Source organism: Dreissena polymorpha, chromosome 4, assembly GCF_020536995.1.
Source record: "Dreissena polymorpha isolate Duluth1 chromosome 4, UMN_Dpol_1.0, whole genome shotgun sequence".
Taxonomy (NCBI): Eukaryota; Metazoa; Mollusca; class Bivalvia; order Myida; family Dreissenidae; genus Dreissena; species Dreissena polymorpha.
Window position 1 is genome coordinate 115,533,332 of NC_068358.1, and position 17,390 is coordinate 115,550,721.

The window sequence follows — 17,390 nt, forward strand, 5'->3', positions numbered from 1 at the left end:
TGTTACGACAATAACACGATTGTCGTATTATTTATGATGAAACACCTATAACTCTTCTTAATAGAAAATGTTTAAATACATATAAGATAGCATACACAGGAATTGTCATACGCACATACTATGTGTAGAGAAAATGCACTTATATGATTTAAACTATCAGAGAGACAAAACCATTTGATAACTAACATCCCGTGGCTTCATTGACAAGAAAATCCAATACAGCTTTGTTCGTGTTTACGAAGTATAATAATTGACAGCAATGATGATTGTAAACGCGCCTTTTGGGATGTTCTAATCACTTGGCTGAACAGCTATGGGAGGAACTAGTCATTTCATTTGGGTATAAAATAGTGAGGGTTTTGTTGGTGACAGACTTCAAAAACTTTTGGTTGGGACACTGGAATAAACAACTCAGCTTTCTGTGCAGCAATAAGAATTCTACGTGTAAGTAATTAACATTTTATAATTGGTGTGCTTTTCTTATTTCAATAGTGTGTATTCAAAATGGTGATTGTCATGCTAATATTATTTTTCAGTAATAAGTGAAGGCAACATTAATATATTGTTTTATAGTTTTATAGTGTATCGTAAAATAACACTTTATTTGGAAAAAATAATAAAGAAATATATCAGTTTAAGAAATATAGCAAAGATTGCCGGAACAGTTTGATATAAATTCATCCATTTTATTTCAGCCGTTAGGTTTTTATTAAGTTTAAAATTTGATTAAAAAACTTAAATACAATTAAAGTTTCAGCAAAGGCAGATACTAACTTTTCAATAAAAAATGTATGCAACGGCATGACATCTTTTAAAGTTTCTCCACTGAATATCTTCTGAACTACGTCAGTGAAAATCGTTAAATTTATTTTCGACTATTGCTTTTTAAATTAGCATTAGTAAAGTTGATGGCAAAGGAGGAAATGGACTTTTAAATGATAAAAACTGCATCGGCCTGAAATGTTACACAGATTCGCTTATGAATATTTCCGAGCATTTTCAATTTAAAATCAATACGTTTTTGAAGCCGTGTACATTTTTATATAAACTTTAAAATGAATGGTAAATCAGAAGTTTTTATAAAGAATATAATACAGTTTTAGGCAAAGGCGAATATGTACTTTTTAATAAGAAAATCTGCATCGGTCTGAATTGTTACGAAAATTCGCTTATGAATATCACCAAGACTTTTCTCGTTAAAATCAAAACGTTTTTGCAGCCGTGTACATTTTTATATTGCCTTTAACATGATACGTTAATCAGATGTTTTTATAAAGAAACAATACAGTTTAAAGCAAAGGCAGATATTTACTTTTAAATAGTCTAACTCGGCATAAAATCTCGCAAAGTATTGTTCTTTAGTACATTCGAAAATATTAACGTTAAAATCACAAAGTTATTGACTCTAGATTTGACTCTATATCTTCTGCATAACTATTCTTTATTAATTATTTTCAAAAAGAAATAATTAAGTTGAGTGGAATGGCGTATTGAAAGGTGTAATTGTATAAAAGCTAACATTTCCTTAAATACTACTATTACGTATTGGTTCAGAGACATATAAAAAATCAACACTATTATGTTTTATTTTTAAATCACTTTAAATATATCAACGCTAACTATCAATATCGGGACTTTTTATGTGTCGCATGTTTTCAGTTTCATTGCGCGAAGTCATGAAATTTTTATTATTTTTATCAAGCGGGCGGACAGGCTGTCATAGCGAATGATATTGCCATGTAACAGAGGGAGATCAGCGTCTGCCCGTTTGATTGCCTAAATTGAACGCTGTCGGCTAATTTTAAAAAAAAATTAATTATGTTCATATTTATGTATTTTTTCTGTAAAATGGCCTGTATATTATCCAAACGCATACTCAAATAGCAGGTTGAGGAAGGATTTTTTCAAAGAGAATTTTGTTTCGCAATTTGATAGCGCGTTTAACGACATCGGATTTCGGGCGGGAATAAAACTATGGCACAGTCTGATAATGGCTGGGTGCCTTTAACTCATCCATGCCAAGTGGATTCTCCCATCCTTCTTAATTGGATCAATTTATTTCCAAAATTAGGAATTTCTAGTATATTCATTTCTATATTTAGAATATTTCTTACAGAAATTCCTATAAGCAAACAGCGTAGACCCTGATAAGACGCCGCATCATGCGTCGTCTCATCTGGGTCTACGCTGTTTGCCAATGCCTTTTTTCTAGACGCTAGGCATAAATGGGTTAAGCGTAATTTCCATACCCGGGGTACCTTAAAGTGTATTTTAGAGTACCCGGGGTACTTTAAAGTAGAACCCAAGCAGACAATGCCCAAGCAATCTTTACTCCCATACTCCCTATCTAAGTGTTCTTAAGTGCACTTAAATGTTCCAATAGTAAGTAAACATCTTTTCTTTCCAATCATAACATTATATGTTTAACTGAAACCTGGACAAATAAAGATTCTACAATAGATTTAAAAGGCTACAGCAAACCAATTCATTCTTATAGACGATTGCAACACCGTAGAGCGAAGCGCTAAAGTGGTGGTATTATTATTGATATTAAAGATTCTACTCGTAAACGTGTCATATTAGTAAAAAAATGATATTGATCGCATTGTTTGGCTAAAATTAGATAAGCTGTTTTTAATATTGAATATGATGTATATCTATGAGTTGTATATATTGCAACCGAAAATTCCCCTGTTCATTCTGTGTATACCTATGATATTTTTCAAACTATTGAATGTAATAATATTTTTTATCAAAGTAAAGGTAAAGTATTTTTGACGGGAGATACAAACTCGCGAACGGGACACAAAGCAGATTACATCAAAAATGATAGGTATATAAGCGATTTTGATTTTTTTTCTGACCAAGATATTGAAACCCTAATCCAACGTTCAAATTGTTACCCAGTTACGAATCGATTTGGCGACAACTTGTTAGATATATGCAAAGCAACCAATATTCGTATCCTGAATGGACGGTTACATAAACTACAATTTAGGGAATATAACGTGCTGTACAAATAATGGTGAAAGCGCAGTAGATAATTTATTAACTGCGCGTACCAATTTTTGTGATATTTTCTATTTTACCGTTAACAATTTCACGGAATTCTCTAATCATGCGCCGTTAACATTTAATCTCCGCACGAATAACGCGGTTTTAACAAGTAAAAGTCATCCAATTGCTTATTTTAAATGGGAACCAGAGAACAAATGCGACTTAGTAAGTGATGTATTGTGCGATGTACAGAATCTGGAACAAACGCTATTATCGCAAATTGATTCAAACTCTGACCCTGATATTTTAGTGGGAGAATTCTAAAATATTTAAATATTTTAAGCGCATTATAAAACCTGAAAATAACCGATTTTTAGATTCTGATAAAAATAAACAAAAATGGTTGAACGAAGGGTGTAAAAGCAAACAATCTCAGCTAACAAGAGCTTTATACGAGTACAATCTAAATAAAAATGAACGTACGCGAGAACAAATGATTTCTTTGAAGAAGGATTACAAGTATGCATGTAGGAAAACGAAATTAAAATATAACAATGACCAAAGCAAACAAATGAATAATATGAGACGGAAATCACCTCGTGAATTTTGGAAGGTATTCAAGCGAAACCCGTCATAACAAATCTCAGACACGATAACGTTCAACGAATTTCATGATTATTTCAGTAGATTAGCCGACGAAGGCAGTGAAAATTTAAATTCGTTTGACGCCGAAACTTTCCTAAATTCATTTGACAATAGGCAAAACGCACAATCGTCGTACCCCGAACTAGATAATCCTATATCGATGGAAGAAATAATAAAGGCAACAAAACGATTGAAACACAATAAAGCGCATGCGCAGGACAATATAATATATGAATACTTTACAGAAACAATACATGTGATTTCAAAGCAGTTTGAAATATTATTTAATTACATAATGGATAAAAAGTGTTTTCCACGCAGCTGGGCGTCCGGAGTTATCATACCAATTTATAAACGTCGCGACATTACAGACCCAAATAACTATCGGGGAATTACGTTAATTAGTTGTTTTGCCAAACTGTTTACAAGTATATTACATGAACGTCTTAAACAATGGGCGGAAACAAATGACATTTAACGGATGCTCAATTCGGCTTTAAACCAAACTGTAACACAGTACATGCACTATTTATTCTTAATGCCCTCATAGAAAGACAGATGCAGAATAAAGAAAAATTTTATTATTGTTATATTGACTACCGGAAAGCATATGACGTCCTCAATCGTGGTCAATTATGGAGTAAAATGATTAATCTTGAAAACTCTTGACCCTTATTCGATCCATGTACAATGAAGTTAAATTACAGGTTAAACACATGAGTTCACTGTCAGACATATTCAATAGTAACGTTGGTTTAGTTAAGGGGGAGATAACCTCGCCCATAGTATTTTCACTCTTTGTTAATGACATAGAATTAAGTCTGCAGAATGGCATGAACGCCGGCATGACATTCGATCAAATTATTTTCTGAAACACAAAAGGGTCTTCAAGAGGCATTATACAATTAGAAACCTACTGCGATAAGTGCAATTTAACAGTTAACATTGAAAAAAAAACAAGGTCATGGTATTCCGAAATGTGGTTCAATCAGTAAAGCTTTAAAATGGACTTATAAAGGTCAAAAAATAGAAATTGTGAACAATTTTAATTACCTTGGAATTGTTATGTCAAGTGGTGGATCGTTCGTTTCCGCAACGAATAAACTATATGGCAACTCATTTTAAGCAATGCATTCTTTGTTCAACCTAACAAAAGATATGAACGTACCAATACATATCATGTTTAATTTATTTGACGCATATATATCACCCAACTATAACTGCGAAGTTTTGGGATCCATCAAAGCGGAAAATATTGAGCGCGTTCACCGTTTTTGTTAAAGACTATTGAACGTAAAAATGTCAACAAATTCATTATCGCTATACAATGTATGCCTAAGTAGGTCGATTTCCCTTGCATATCGCCATATATGTCAGGATGGTTAAATAGTTTTTGAAATTACATACTGCAAAACAGGGAAATTGTTTTCTTAAACAAGTTGTAGTTTTACAGAGATTAGAGATTAAACGTAATAATAATTCAAACAATAGGTCATCGAAAATACGGGACATTCTTAACCAAACCGGTTTCACCGATGTATGGCTATTCCCCGAATCTGTAAACAATGATCACTTCATCCCGTTATTCAATCAAAGCGCTGAAGGCACTGAAGTTGTTCGCTGTTATCGTCCTTGATTAGCTTGTGCGCATTGCACAGGCTTATCAGTATGCTCAGGCTAATCTTATTTGACATGCATTAAGCCCCGTTTCCCTGAAAGCAGCCAATATGTACAGATTTCAATGATAAACACTAGACTGGCCAATATCGACTTACAAGCGGGTTAATACACCCACTGCAGTAGTATAACGCTCCTAAGCATTCGTCGTCTGCAGTGCAGACAGGCAGCGGTAATCGTTCCTAGCATAGTGAGTTACAGTCGTTAGCGTAGCTAAGCTAGCTAAGCACATACTGATTTGCAAAACATGCTCTGTAAATTTAGTCGGCCGCTACCGCGACCAGTATATCGCTAACTGGAATGTCAGTGTGATGTCGTGTAGCGCAATGATCCTATATAAGGAACTAAACCAGTTTCTAAATAAAAACATAGGAACATTATTGCTAAATTACGTTTGTCGTCTCACAAATTATCTATAAAAACGGACAGACACCAGAACATTGACAGAAATCAACGCAAATGAATGAATTTCACTTTGTTCTTAAACGTCCTTATTATAATGATGTTAGGAATGCATTAATTCCGAAATATTATAAAATCCGGCCAAATATGTTCAAGTTTATTAAACTACTTAATAGTTAAAAAAAATGTTTTAAGAAAGCTAGCCATGTTTAGTTTAAAATGCTTTAAAATAAGAGAACATGTCATTTATATGTAGTGTTATATAGTTATACATTTTTTACAAAGAAAATATGTCAGAATAATGTAATTATTGCTTTATTTGTAAAACTATACGCATAACATTGTGTGATCACTATGTATTAACTCCATCCATGTGCCATTCTCACGAAATATTTTCACGAAATATGTTTATTTCGTGTTTATTTAGATCAACTGTTTGTGCGATGTGTGTTGTTTGTGTGTACTTCAACGCATGCTGTCATTTATTTAAATGTATGTTAACGACGATGTGCTTCAAATGCTTAAGTAAACAATAAACTACTCTTTTCTATTCTGTTCCTATTTCATATCAAAATCAACGTGATAATTCAAAGTTTCACAAACAAGAACACAATCAAAGCACCATCACCAATCATGCTTGTGTTTTTATTTTCATAATTTTCTATTTTCTTTTGTTTGCTGGTTAATTTAAATATGAAAGTGATCACTTATATCAATTTTGTTCATAAGTTTATTTCATATGTGTTCGGACAAAAATATTTTCCAAAGGAAAAGATCGACGTACTACTATTCTGTTTCAAACTTGTTATCAAGAAATGCGTTTAACATGAATAAATTGAATACCTAATAAATAAATATCTCATTTGAAAGAAAATACAAATATAAGTGTTCGAAACGCATTAAATTGAATCTGGGAAGATTTTCATGACAATGATGACAATGATAATGACGATGATGATGATGATGATGGTGGTGGTGGTGATAGTGATCGTGATGATGATGGTGGTGATGATGATGATAAAGATGATTATGATGATGATGATGAGGATGATGATGATGATGATGATGATGATGATGATGATGATGATGATGATGATGATGATCATGATCATGATGATCATGATCATGATGATCATGATCATAACTGATGATGGTGGTGGTGATCGTGATGATGATGGTGATCATGATGATGATGATTATGATAATGATGATGATGATGATTATGATCATGATCCTGATCACGATGATCATGATTGATGATGGTGGTGGTGATGGTGATCGTGATGATGATGATTATGATGATGATGATGATGATTGATGATTTATGATGATGATGACGATGATGGTGGTGGCGATGGTGATCGTGATGATGATGGTGGTGTTGGTGATGATGATGATGATGATTGATTATGACGATGAGGAAGAAGAAAAGGAGGATGATGACGAGGAGGTGGAGGACTACGACGACGACGACGACGACGACGATGATGATGATGATGATGATGATGATGATGATGATGATGATGATGATGATGATGATGATGATGATGATGATGACGATGATGATGACGACGACGACGACGACGATGATGATGATGATGATGATGCTGATGATGCTGCTGCTGCTGCTGCTGCTGATGATGATGATGATGATGATGATGATGATGCTGATGATGATGATGATGGTGATGACGACGACGACGACGACGACGACGATGATGCTACTGCTGATGCTGCTGCTGCTGATGATGATGATGATAATAGTTACAAACGATGAAAAACGATGTCAAGCGGGAGAAAGAACAAGTCTTCGTTGTGGATTAAGCTGCTAAGTGTATTTGCAATTCTAGGAGTCAAGTCTAGCATGTGATATAATTGACATAACTATTGACATAACTATTTGCAATTCTAGGAGTCAAGCCTAGCCAGTGATATAATTGACATAACTATTTGCAATTCTAGGAGTCAAGCCTAGCGAGTGATATAATTGACATAACTATTTGCAATTCTAGGAGTCAAGCCTAGCCAGTGATATAATTGACATAACTATTTGCAATTCTAGGAGTCAAGCCTAGCCAGTGATATAATTATAACTTTTTTTTTCTTTCACTTTTTCATTCTTTAGCGTGGAATAAAATGAAGCATATCCAACTATTGTTCTTGGTTGCTGCGCTCACCAATGTGCTCGAGCTGGGAAATTGCAAACATGAGAATATGAAGGTAAGACTATCAATTTTGCTAGTTCCAAAACGTTCGGTGATTTTTTTGTCGTCGCCACTAACACAAATGTTATTTTCCTGTTTGCTCAATTACACTGCCTGTAAACTATATTTTTTGCTAACGACAAATACATTGTGTGATTTTTGTCTTTTGATAATTTGCAAAGCTCTAAATTTTTCTTTAGATTCACAACTAAAGCTATGTGATTACTTTTTTAAAATAACTAAGCTCGATGTTTTTTATCTTTTTTTTTTTCTATGGGGTTTGTATTTATTGTTTAACTGAACGGTTTAATGCGGTATTTTATTCCGGAAGGTTTTAATAAAACGTTTACTAAATGTTTGTGGCATAATGCATTTTTATGAAAGGTTGAACAATTAATTGGTATACTGTAGGGTTTTGAATTAGCTGTGTCATGTGGTTTATGTTCTTATTATTTAACGTCAAGGTTTTAAGACTCTTGAAATTTCGTAATCTTCAATCAGGGTTTTTTCGGACGCTCCGTTTTACTTGATGATATTGCATTTATTGCTCTCTGCAGGCATTGACTTTCAACACGGGGCTTAGCGGCTATGAAATATATTTAGGAAACGAGACGAGTCGAGAGTACAGGCGGACGGCAATAATAAACGCCATTCGGGTTGAAGATGCCGACATAGTTTGCTTGCAAGAGGTGGGTAAATTCATTCCCGGTCATTTTAAAATTAGTTTATCGTTCTCGGGATCGTTGGAAATTTTGAATGCAAAAACACCTCTTATTAACAAGTTTGAAAATATGAGTTTTTTAACACTTCTTAATTGTAAAAAAATCAGAAGATGAATCCCCTTTAAGTATTTGCAAGAAATATATCAAACTTCATCTAGTCGAATTAATAAGTTATTATTTTTCTTATTGAGTCATTGTTTTTTTCCCGACAAATAGGTAGGTTTTAAACGGAAAATCACGTGTAAGCTTTGTATATATGAACGATATGAACGAAAATCCTGATTTGAACGAAATGTCCATGCAGTCTAATATGAACAAATAAAAGTTGTGTTGCAAGTGTTGGTATGAGAAGGTGTTTAGTTAAACAATTTGATCTGAACGAAGAAAGTTGGATGCATACTCGGAGATGAACGAATTATTCGGTTTTTAAATCTGGACTAAGAAGGTTGGTAGCACGTTCTTGTAGAACGGAAAAATGGTTCTTGCTAATTATGTTACCAACGAAGACATTTGGTACCATATTCGTGTATGAACGAAGAACCATCTTTGCAAATTCTGGTACGCACAACGAGAATGTGTTGCTTATTTTGATACGATTGCAGATTTGTGTATGCACAAATACGTTTGATTGCATAAAATGATATAATCAACGACGAATTCTGGTATTATAAATCAGTGTTAATGCAACTACTGATATAAACGACGGTTTTTGGTTGCACATTCCGCGCCTGCGTCCGTAATCAATCATTATATTCGAAAGTATGTTCATGTTAAAACTATGTACGTAATTCACAACTGTAAAATGTTCCGTTCAAACTTGGAATATAAAAATTACTTTAACACGATTCAAATATGAATTATCGTATTCAGAATCCCAAAACTGAGCATGACGTTTTTTTTAAAGATATTAACCGGGATACAATGCTTAATACGCCTAGGCGTAATAAAATACGCGATATAAACACCAGTCAATATTTTTTCCACATAAAGGAATATAATATGGAATTTTAAACGGTCCTTGATATTTTGCACACTTAGACTGGGAAAGTTTACTTCATATTAAAACGAGGCTTCACATTATGCATACATACAACACGGTTAAATTATCTGTTAAAGTATGTCGATGATAATGGACCGGGCAGAATATCTATAACAATCAGACCTTTACAAAACCTTTATCTGTGAAAAGTGAATCCCTGTCTGAACCGAATGGCTCTGCCGGCCCTGCATGGTTTTCTTCTCATTTTAAAGGCGCTTGACAACATAACACTATGATTGAACCATATCTCAGCACGGAATTGTTTGTCTTATAATGAATGAAACTGTCGTAGAGGGAATAACGACAAGTGTAAGTTTAATATCAAATGTTCTAGCACAGTTTGATTATTTCAGTTAGGCATATCGACTTCTTAGACGTTTTTTTTATATACAATACAATTGTTTGAAATAACATGTGTAGTCATTAAATGTTTGCTTAGACTATTTAATAAATGCTAGGATAAAATTTCATTTTTATGTGGATACTTTTCGCGCGCGCATGAAATTAGTCAGTATAATTGAAGTTGTTGCGAATAAAATGTACATAAAGTAAAGCTACTCGCAAACATGCATGTTACGGAGTTGAAGAGTGCTGTTGTTGAAGATGTAATTTTGAATATAACTGGAGGCAAGTATCAAAATATTTTGGCAGTGTATATATTTGTGTTCAGTGATGTATTCAATATTGCATCGTTATCATTTGAGTTAACAGTTTTCAGTTTGTTTTTTGTTTTTATTATTGTTGTTGTTGAAATGCCATTGAGCGACTGTGTTAAGAAGTACACATTATACCTACATTTGTATTTTTTTTCAGGTGAATCTCGGAAAAGACATCGAGGCGATCGTCACTGGTCTACTGGACATCTATCCGCACTCACATAGCAGCCTGCACCTTTTCAACGGCTCACTTCCGTCACAGTCAGCGACGCCCGTCGGAAGGTGACGCTAGAAATTTCTGCTGATTGTTTTCTTGTTAGTAACATCATAACGAGTATTTTTTATCTTAAACATGTGGCATACAGCTTGTAAGCAATATATATGGGTATTTTTATTTTGCTAAAATGGCTTTGCCACATAAGTCATGTCACGCAATGTAAAATACTTTCTAGTTTTATCTTGAAGTGTAGCTAAAAATGTATTGTCTTTGCTAAAAGCATGTGATGAAAAGATCCGACACGCGTTTTTTTTTCGTTGATTTATTCAACTCTTTCAGAAAAGGTGTTCGTAAACTCGCCAAAATCTCGCTGCCTATCAAAATTAGACATCACTTCATCATCAAATCCTATCATAATTATTATTGTCACAATCGAATTCAGCACAAACAAAATATATCGACACCAGTCCGCACAGGCTAATCAAGGACGACACTTTCCGCCCAAATTTGAGTTTCGCTATGAATAGACTTTCTTTAAACGAAAAATGTCATACAAGCGGAAAGTGTCGTACGCACAGGCTAATCAGGGACGACACATTCCACTTTTAGGATATTTTTCGTTTCAAGAAAGTCTATTATTAGCAAAAATCAAGTTTATGCGGAAAGTGTCGTCCCTGATTAGCTTTGCGGACTGCACAGGCTAACCTGGGACAACACTTTACGCAAATGCATTTAACCCCTTTTTCACAGAGCACGACCCATGTATAATGTTTTAGAAACGAGGTATTACACTATCAACGCGAAAGAATTATCTTGTCTGGTTTAATAAGGACAATTTAAGTATGGTTTGGCGGAAAATGGCCCCGTAATTATATGGCGGCGATAAGACAATTTGGACAAAACTCCTTTCGCCCGTTCATCCACTGTCTATTGGTCCACTGCTTTGTGGCGATACAAAAACTGGGTCTAAAAGAGATGTCCTCGCGCTAATTGTTAAATACTCTCAATTATTGTGCATTTACCTTAAATGTTTTAGCTCGATTGCATTGAAAGTCTCATGCTTATTTTGCCACTCTAGCGTCAGTTGCCTGTGTAGAACCAGTACTTAATGTCAGAAGGGAAGATTTTGAGAACGCTCACCGAAAGATATTATCAGTAGGCGGACACACTATTCACTAAACCAACGTGACCTCTATAGTAGCTTTCGTCTGCTTTATTTCCTAGTCCCACCATGTCCAAACCAGCAGACTAGTGCTTTTCTCGCGTGCGCCAACGCCAGTGGGTGTTTGACACATCAAGGAGGCGCCTCCGAAAGCGCCAAATACTTCCTGGGTTGCGTGGTCACCAGTTGCTTGGCGGACTTCCAGCAGGTCGCCTTCATTGGCGGTGAGAAGTGTACGACCTGCATACACAACCAGATACATGACCCCAGCAACATCGTCCCCAAGTACAGTATACCATGTGTTGTTTTGGAATTTTAATTCGTGTGTAACTTAAGTTCAGATTTATTTTGCACGAACTTTGGCAGCACTGAGCGGAAGCAAGTGACTGTTAACTTGACTATCGCTTGATCAAACAACAAAGGGCATGGTGTCATATATCATTACTGCCATTAATAATTGTTAGAATCTATAAAATATCCGTATTCTCACTTTCCCCTTAAATCAGGTCAGAAAATCAGTCGAGAACACTTTTTGAAGACACACCCATTCAAAACATGGAACAAAAATAGAACGAAAACAATTGTTTTTTTGTGTTTTAATATTAGCCACAATGAGAGTGTTTGCAAACTTAATTATTCTCTTCGCAGTTGTGCCCCTTTGACCCTACCAGTCCACTGGGGGCCAAGAACACCAACGGGCTGCTGATGCTCTCCAAGCTGAAGTTCACCACACGAAGGACCGTGGACTTCTACCCTAACATCCTTGAGCTGGTTGTTCGAGGGTATTTGGAAGCAAAGGTGAATAAAACATATCTATATCTGATTCGACTGAGTAATTCCGTACTTCTTTCGTTTGCTGGTTTAGTTTCTATGGTTATCTATGTGTGCCAACATTTCAAGAAAAAAAAATCTTGCTATAAAAGTGTTTTTTGTTTTCAAAAGTGAATTATATCTGCATTGAATCCAAGTATTTGTTACACGATATTTAAACGACTTTGTTTAAGATTGAAGACAAATTCACTGCCGTGTGTACTCACTACTCACCCAAGCCCTTCTGGCTCCGCACCCAATGCCGAACGTAAGAAACTTCAATTGTGCAATTTAAATCTATCTACGGAATACTCCGTAAAAGAGATTTATGCAAATAAGCGTCTGATGATCCACACTGAAAGAATATTGTCAAGCTAAGCACTTGAAGCCAGTTAATCCAAGCGTTTTGTTCAATTTTCCTAAATTGTGCTTACAACCTTGTTATAAACCTTCATCTACATCAATGTCTTAAAGGCGCGTTTGAGATCGGCGCTTCCTTATTAATACCTAGGAACCGTTTTATTCAACATTATACGACATTTTGACATTACGATATCACTTAAAAGTCTCTATAACGCTCAAAATCAACGAAAATTTCGTTAAGTATTTCGTAAAATAAAGTAAACACCTTAACAATCAGTGTTACTTATAGCAATAGCCAAAATTTCAACGCTAGATGTGGTGTGATTACATAGATTTTTGTAGATACAAAATGCTCGTTTTTATTTATTTGTGGCCACAATTAATTCCCGCGAATATATCTATTCATACGACACACGAACAGTGTTCATGTGTCGTATGAATAGATATGCAAAACAATAATAAAAACGAGCATTTTGTATCTACAAACATCTATTTCACCAGACCACATCAGGCGTTGAAATTTCGGCAATTGCCATAAGGAACACTGATTTTTAATTGGTTAAGTTTATTTTACGAACAATTGAACGAAATGTTCGTTGATTTTGAGTAGTAATGCCACTTTAAATGAAGCATAATTGAAAATTGTGTATATCACTCTTTTTCATTTCCTTTTTTAATTGCATAAATATGTATGCAATTTTAAGAATGTAATGGTATACGTGTATATTATATTATGTATGTATATTAACCTTTTGGAATGGTCTAATTTCTCAGCGTCAATGCAGAGCTTCTTTAACACATACCTCAAGCAAAGTGCATACGAGATCGATCAGCTCATCTCGCAGTTCCGCGACGTCAAGCCGGCGGTATTGATGGGGGATTTCAACGTGAACGGTCGCGATACACCGGCAGGCAGCGGCCATGGTACTCCTGCATTGATTTTGGCCGTGTTCTGTGAAAAGAGGGTTTAATGCATGTGCGTAAAGTGTCGTCCCAGATTAGCATGTGCAGTCCGCACAAGCCAATCAGGGGCGACACATTCCGCTTTTATGATATTTTTCGTTTAAAGAAAGTCTCTTCTTTGCAAAAAATAAGTTTAGGCGGAAAGTGTCGTCCCAAATTAGTCTGTGCGGAGGGCACCGGAATTACTATTTATAAGTTAAAATCTGAATTATTCAACATAACGAAGAACCAAGCTTACATGATGAATATTAAGATCTATTATGTCATTCGGGCGAGTGTAAAGAATGCTCCGTAAAAATGATGAAACGTAGACAAATAGTTTAAAATACATGATGCAATATTTCAGATAGTCATGTTATTGTTTTAGTTATTAAATATAGATATATATATATATATATATATATATATATATATATATATATATATATATTACATGGTTTAGGATGTGTTTTTGTTATTTTGGTTTTGTTTCATTTACATCATAATGCCGACTTAAATCAGTTTTTTAGATACAATCAACAAAATGTTATCAATTTGAATACCAACTATGCGATTGACATTTAGCATACGCGGGACACATTGTCTGATTTTGGTTAAAGTGGCATTACTACTCAAAATCAACGAACATTTCGTTCAATTGTTCGTAAAATAAACTTAACCAATTAAAAATCAGTGTTCCTTATGGCAATTGCCGAAATTTCAACGCCTGATGTGGTCTGGTGAAATAGATGTTTGTAGATACAAAATGCTCGTTTTTATTATTGTTTTGCATATCTATTCATACGACACATGAACACTGTTCGTGTGTCGTATGAATAGATATATTCGCGGGAATTAATTGTGGCCACAAATAAATAAAAACGAGCATTTTGTATCTACAAAAATCTATGTAATCACACCACATCTAGCGTTAAAATTTTGGCTATTGCTATAAGTAACACTGATTGTTAAGGTGTTTACTTTATTTTACGAAATACTTAACGAAATTTTCGTTGATTTTGAGCGTTATAGAGACTTTAACATTTGTGCCAAGTAATGATTGAATCTTCATGCGTAACAACACCGAAAACAACCGAATACCCATATAAATAACGAAGAGTTTCAATATGATCGCATATCTCTTTACTTGAAGACCAGTTCCTGAGCCTCATCTCTGTATTCAACACGGATGTTTCGCAAGTGTGTTCATTCTGTCCGTCTACTGAGAACGTCTACAACGTCAACGAAACGTCTTCCGAAAAGGTCTATGACTTCGTATTCGGAAATGGCTTCCAGATCTTCAACACTGAGGTTGTGTGCATTCTTGTGTACTGTGAAGCCATATTATTTGGCAAGGAATAATGTTTCGCGGTCTGAAAATTGCGCTCCGAAAATTGTCCCTTTATTAATCCTTTCTCACTCAGAAGCAAAGTAAAAATGGCTATGTCATACTCGCAGTTACTCGCAGCCTGTTCAGATTTTATGCTGTTTGCTGCTCATCAGAAGCTTAGAAAAATTGAATATAGTACGAAATTTCTTTATTTATATTTAACTTTTTTAGAGACTGGACTACTAATGCGTTAAAAAATACTTATCTAAGTGGTAAAGGGTTTAAAATACTGATAACCGCAGAGCACAGTATGGGAGACCACTGTGAATAGTTTGAGTCTACTCGTTATAGTGATATATCCCTCAAGGAGAATTCAAACCGTGCAATGCAACATACGGGCGACCACTGAGAGAGGGTTTATTTCGAAACCAGCTCTCTAAGGTGATCTACCCATAAGGAGAATTTTAAGAAGAGGTGTGCTTTATTGGATAAAAATGCGATGGATTTTATTGTAAAGCCCACTCCTCTAACAGTACCCGTACAGACACAATACATTTTTCCTCGTTAATCGCAACTTTATAGTTACAATCAAATGTTAATCAAATTGAATTACAAACATTTATAATAATAATACTGTTAACAGATCTATGATACCAATAAAAGTAATAAATGTATGCGAGTTATTACGAGGTTTATAATACGTTATTTCTAACATTTACATTTTAGCGCGTTTTCACCCCCAACAGAGAAAACTGGACCATTCAGCACAATGGTCGGGATGTTCCACTCAGTTCTCACTTTGGAATCACTGGGGAGTTCAAAAACTTCACGAGCGGGTGTACCATCCAGTTGAAATCGTGCGACGTGAAAGAAGTTTATCAATCTGTTTAGAAAAGAATCCTTACGAATATATTACAATATATGTCTTCAACCGCTGTTTCATAATAATTTTACCTTGTTTCATTTAGTATTTGTTGGCGTAATACCTGTATATTAAATCGGCATTCATGTGTATAAATATTTTGCAACGCAAGAATCAATTAACTCAATTCTTTAAAGAGAAATAGCGTTAAGTGAATTTTAATTTAAGTTCATTTAAAAAATTTAATGGCATTAAAATGTATGACATTATAGTCTGTGGACGGTTGGTTTAAATGACTTACACTATGAATATTGACTCTTTACTGATATAAATAATATTTATAAATAAGACAATTTCGAAACCAGAATATGTTCATAACGTGGGCAAATAAACTTATATAAACTGTAAAACTGTTGTCATGATTATGATGGTATGTTTTAACAACCTCAACTAGTATTATCATATGCTGAACAATTATGTGATATATCCGCTAAAAGGACAAAGAAATATTTAATACCAAATAGTGAAAGGCCCGACTAAGATACGAACAAGCTTCAGTTGCGCATAGACGATTGGAAAAATGGAGTTAAATAAGCTTCATTTACGCACAGACACTAGGACAAGACATTTTAGTAATAAGATGAGTGAACTGCAATTAAGAAGAATTATCCATCTTTTTGAACATAGAATATGAAGTTCAACGTTTGCGTGCAAACACGTTCTACCTCCTTATCTACAAAATATATTAAAATAAAAGTTTGTTTATGTGCTGCGGGTTAATGGACCAACACTTTTAACTGCGACCAGCTTTTTACAGGATTATGCCCCCCTCCCGCTTTGTGCTTATAAAAGACACGTTAAATTTTGCGTGCAAGATTAAATTGTGTTTAAAATTTGCTAGCAACGCGAAAAATTCAATAAAAAAAATCAAGCATGTCTTCGGGATTATCATACAAGGTCATTGATCAAAGCCAATAGCATTGACTTGCAATTATGCAGAATTACGCCCCTTTTGATATTTAAAATATCAGGTTAACGTTAGTCTGCAACCGCTTATTGTCTCTTCATCAATGTATAGCTTAATGGTCATTACATACAACTATTACCTTCAATTTAGAAGAATAATGCCCAATGTATTACTTAAACTAAAAAAAAATCGAAAAGCTTTCAGTGGCTAAAATTTGGATTTGTAGTTTGGAAGCGCACTTAGTCACCACGACCTCTTTTGAGCTCGCGCCTGCTTCATTTTCAAATCCCACTTTACTCGCGTGCGTAAACGTCATAGACTGTATGCACTATATGGCGGGCGCCAGCTGATTGGTGGAAATCCAGACGGTTGACTAGATTGGCGGTTGAATGTCT

The 17,390-nt window shown here is 34.7% G+C and overlaps 1 long non-coding RNA gene across 1 annotated transcript; it reads left to right on the forward strand.

Moving 5' to 3' along the window:
• Nucleotides 1-9,859: 9,859 nt before the first annotated feature.
• On the forward strand, nt 9,860-16,342 carry LOC127879402 (uncharacterized). Its single transcript, XR_008049047.1, has 8 exons — nt 9,860-9,995; nt 10,500-10,624; nt 11,784-12,006; nt 12,370-12,519; nt 12,726-12,799; nt 13,669-13,818; nt 14,990-15,147; nt 15,893-16,342. It is a non-coding gene; the product is annotated as an uncharacterized LOC127879402 (long non-coding RNA).
• Nucleotides 16,343-17,390: the final 1,048 nt, after the last annotated feature.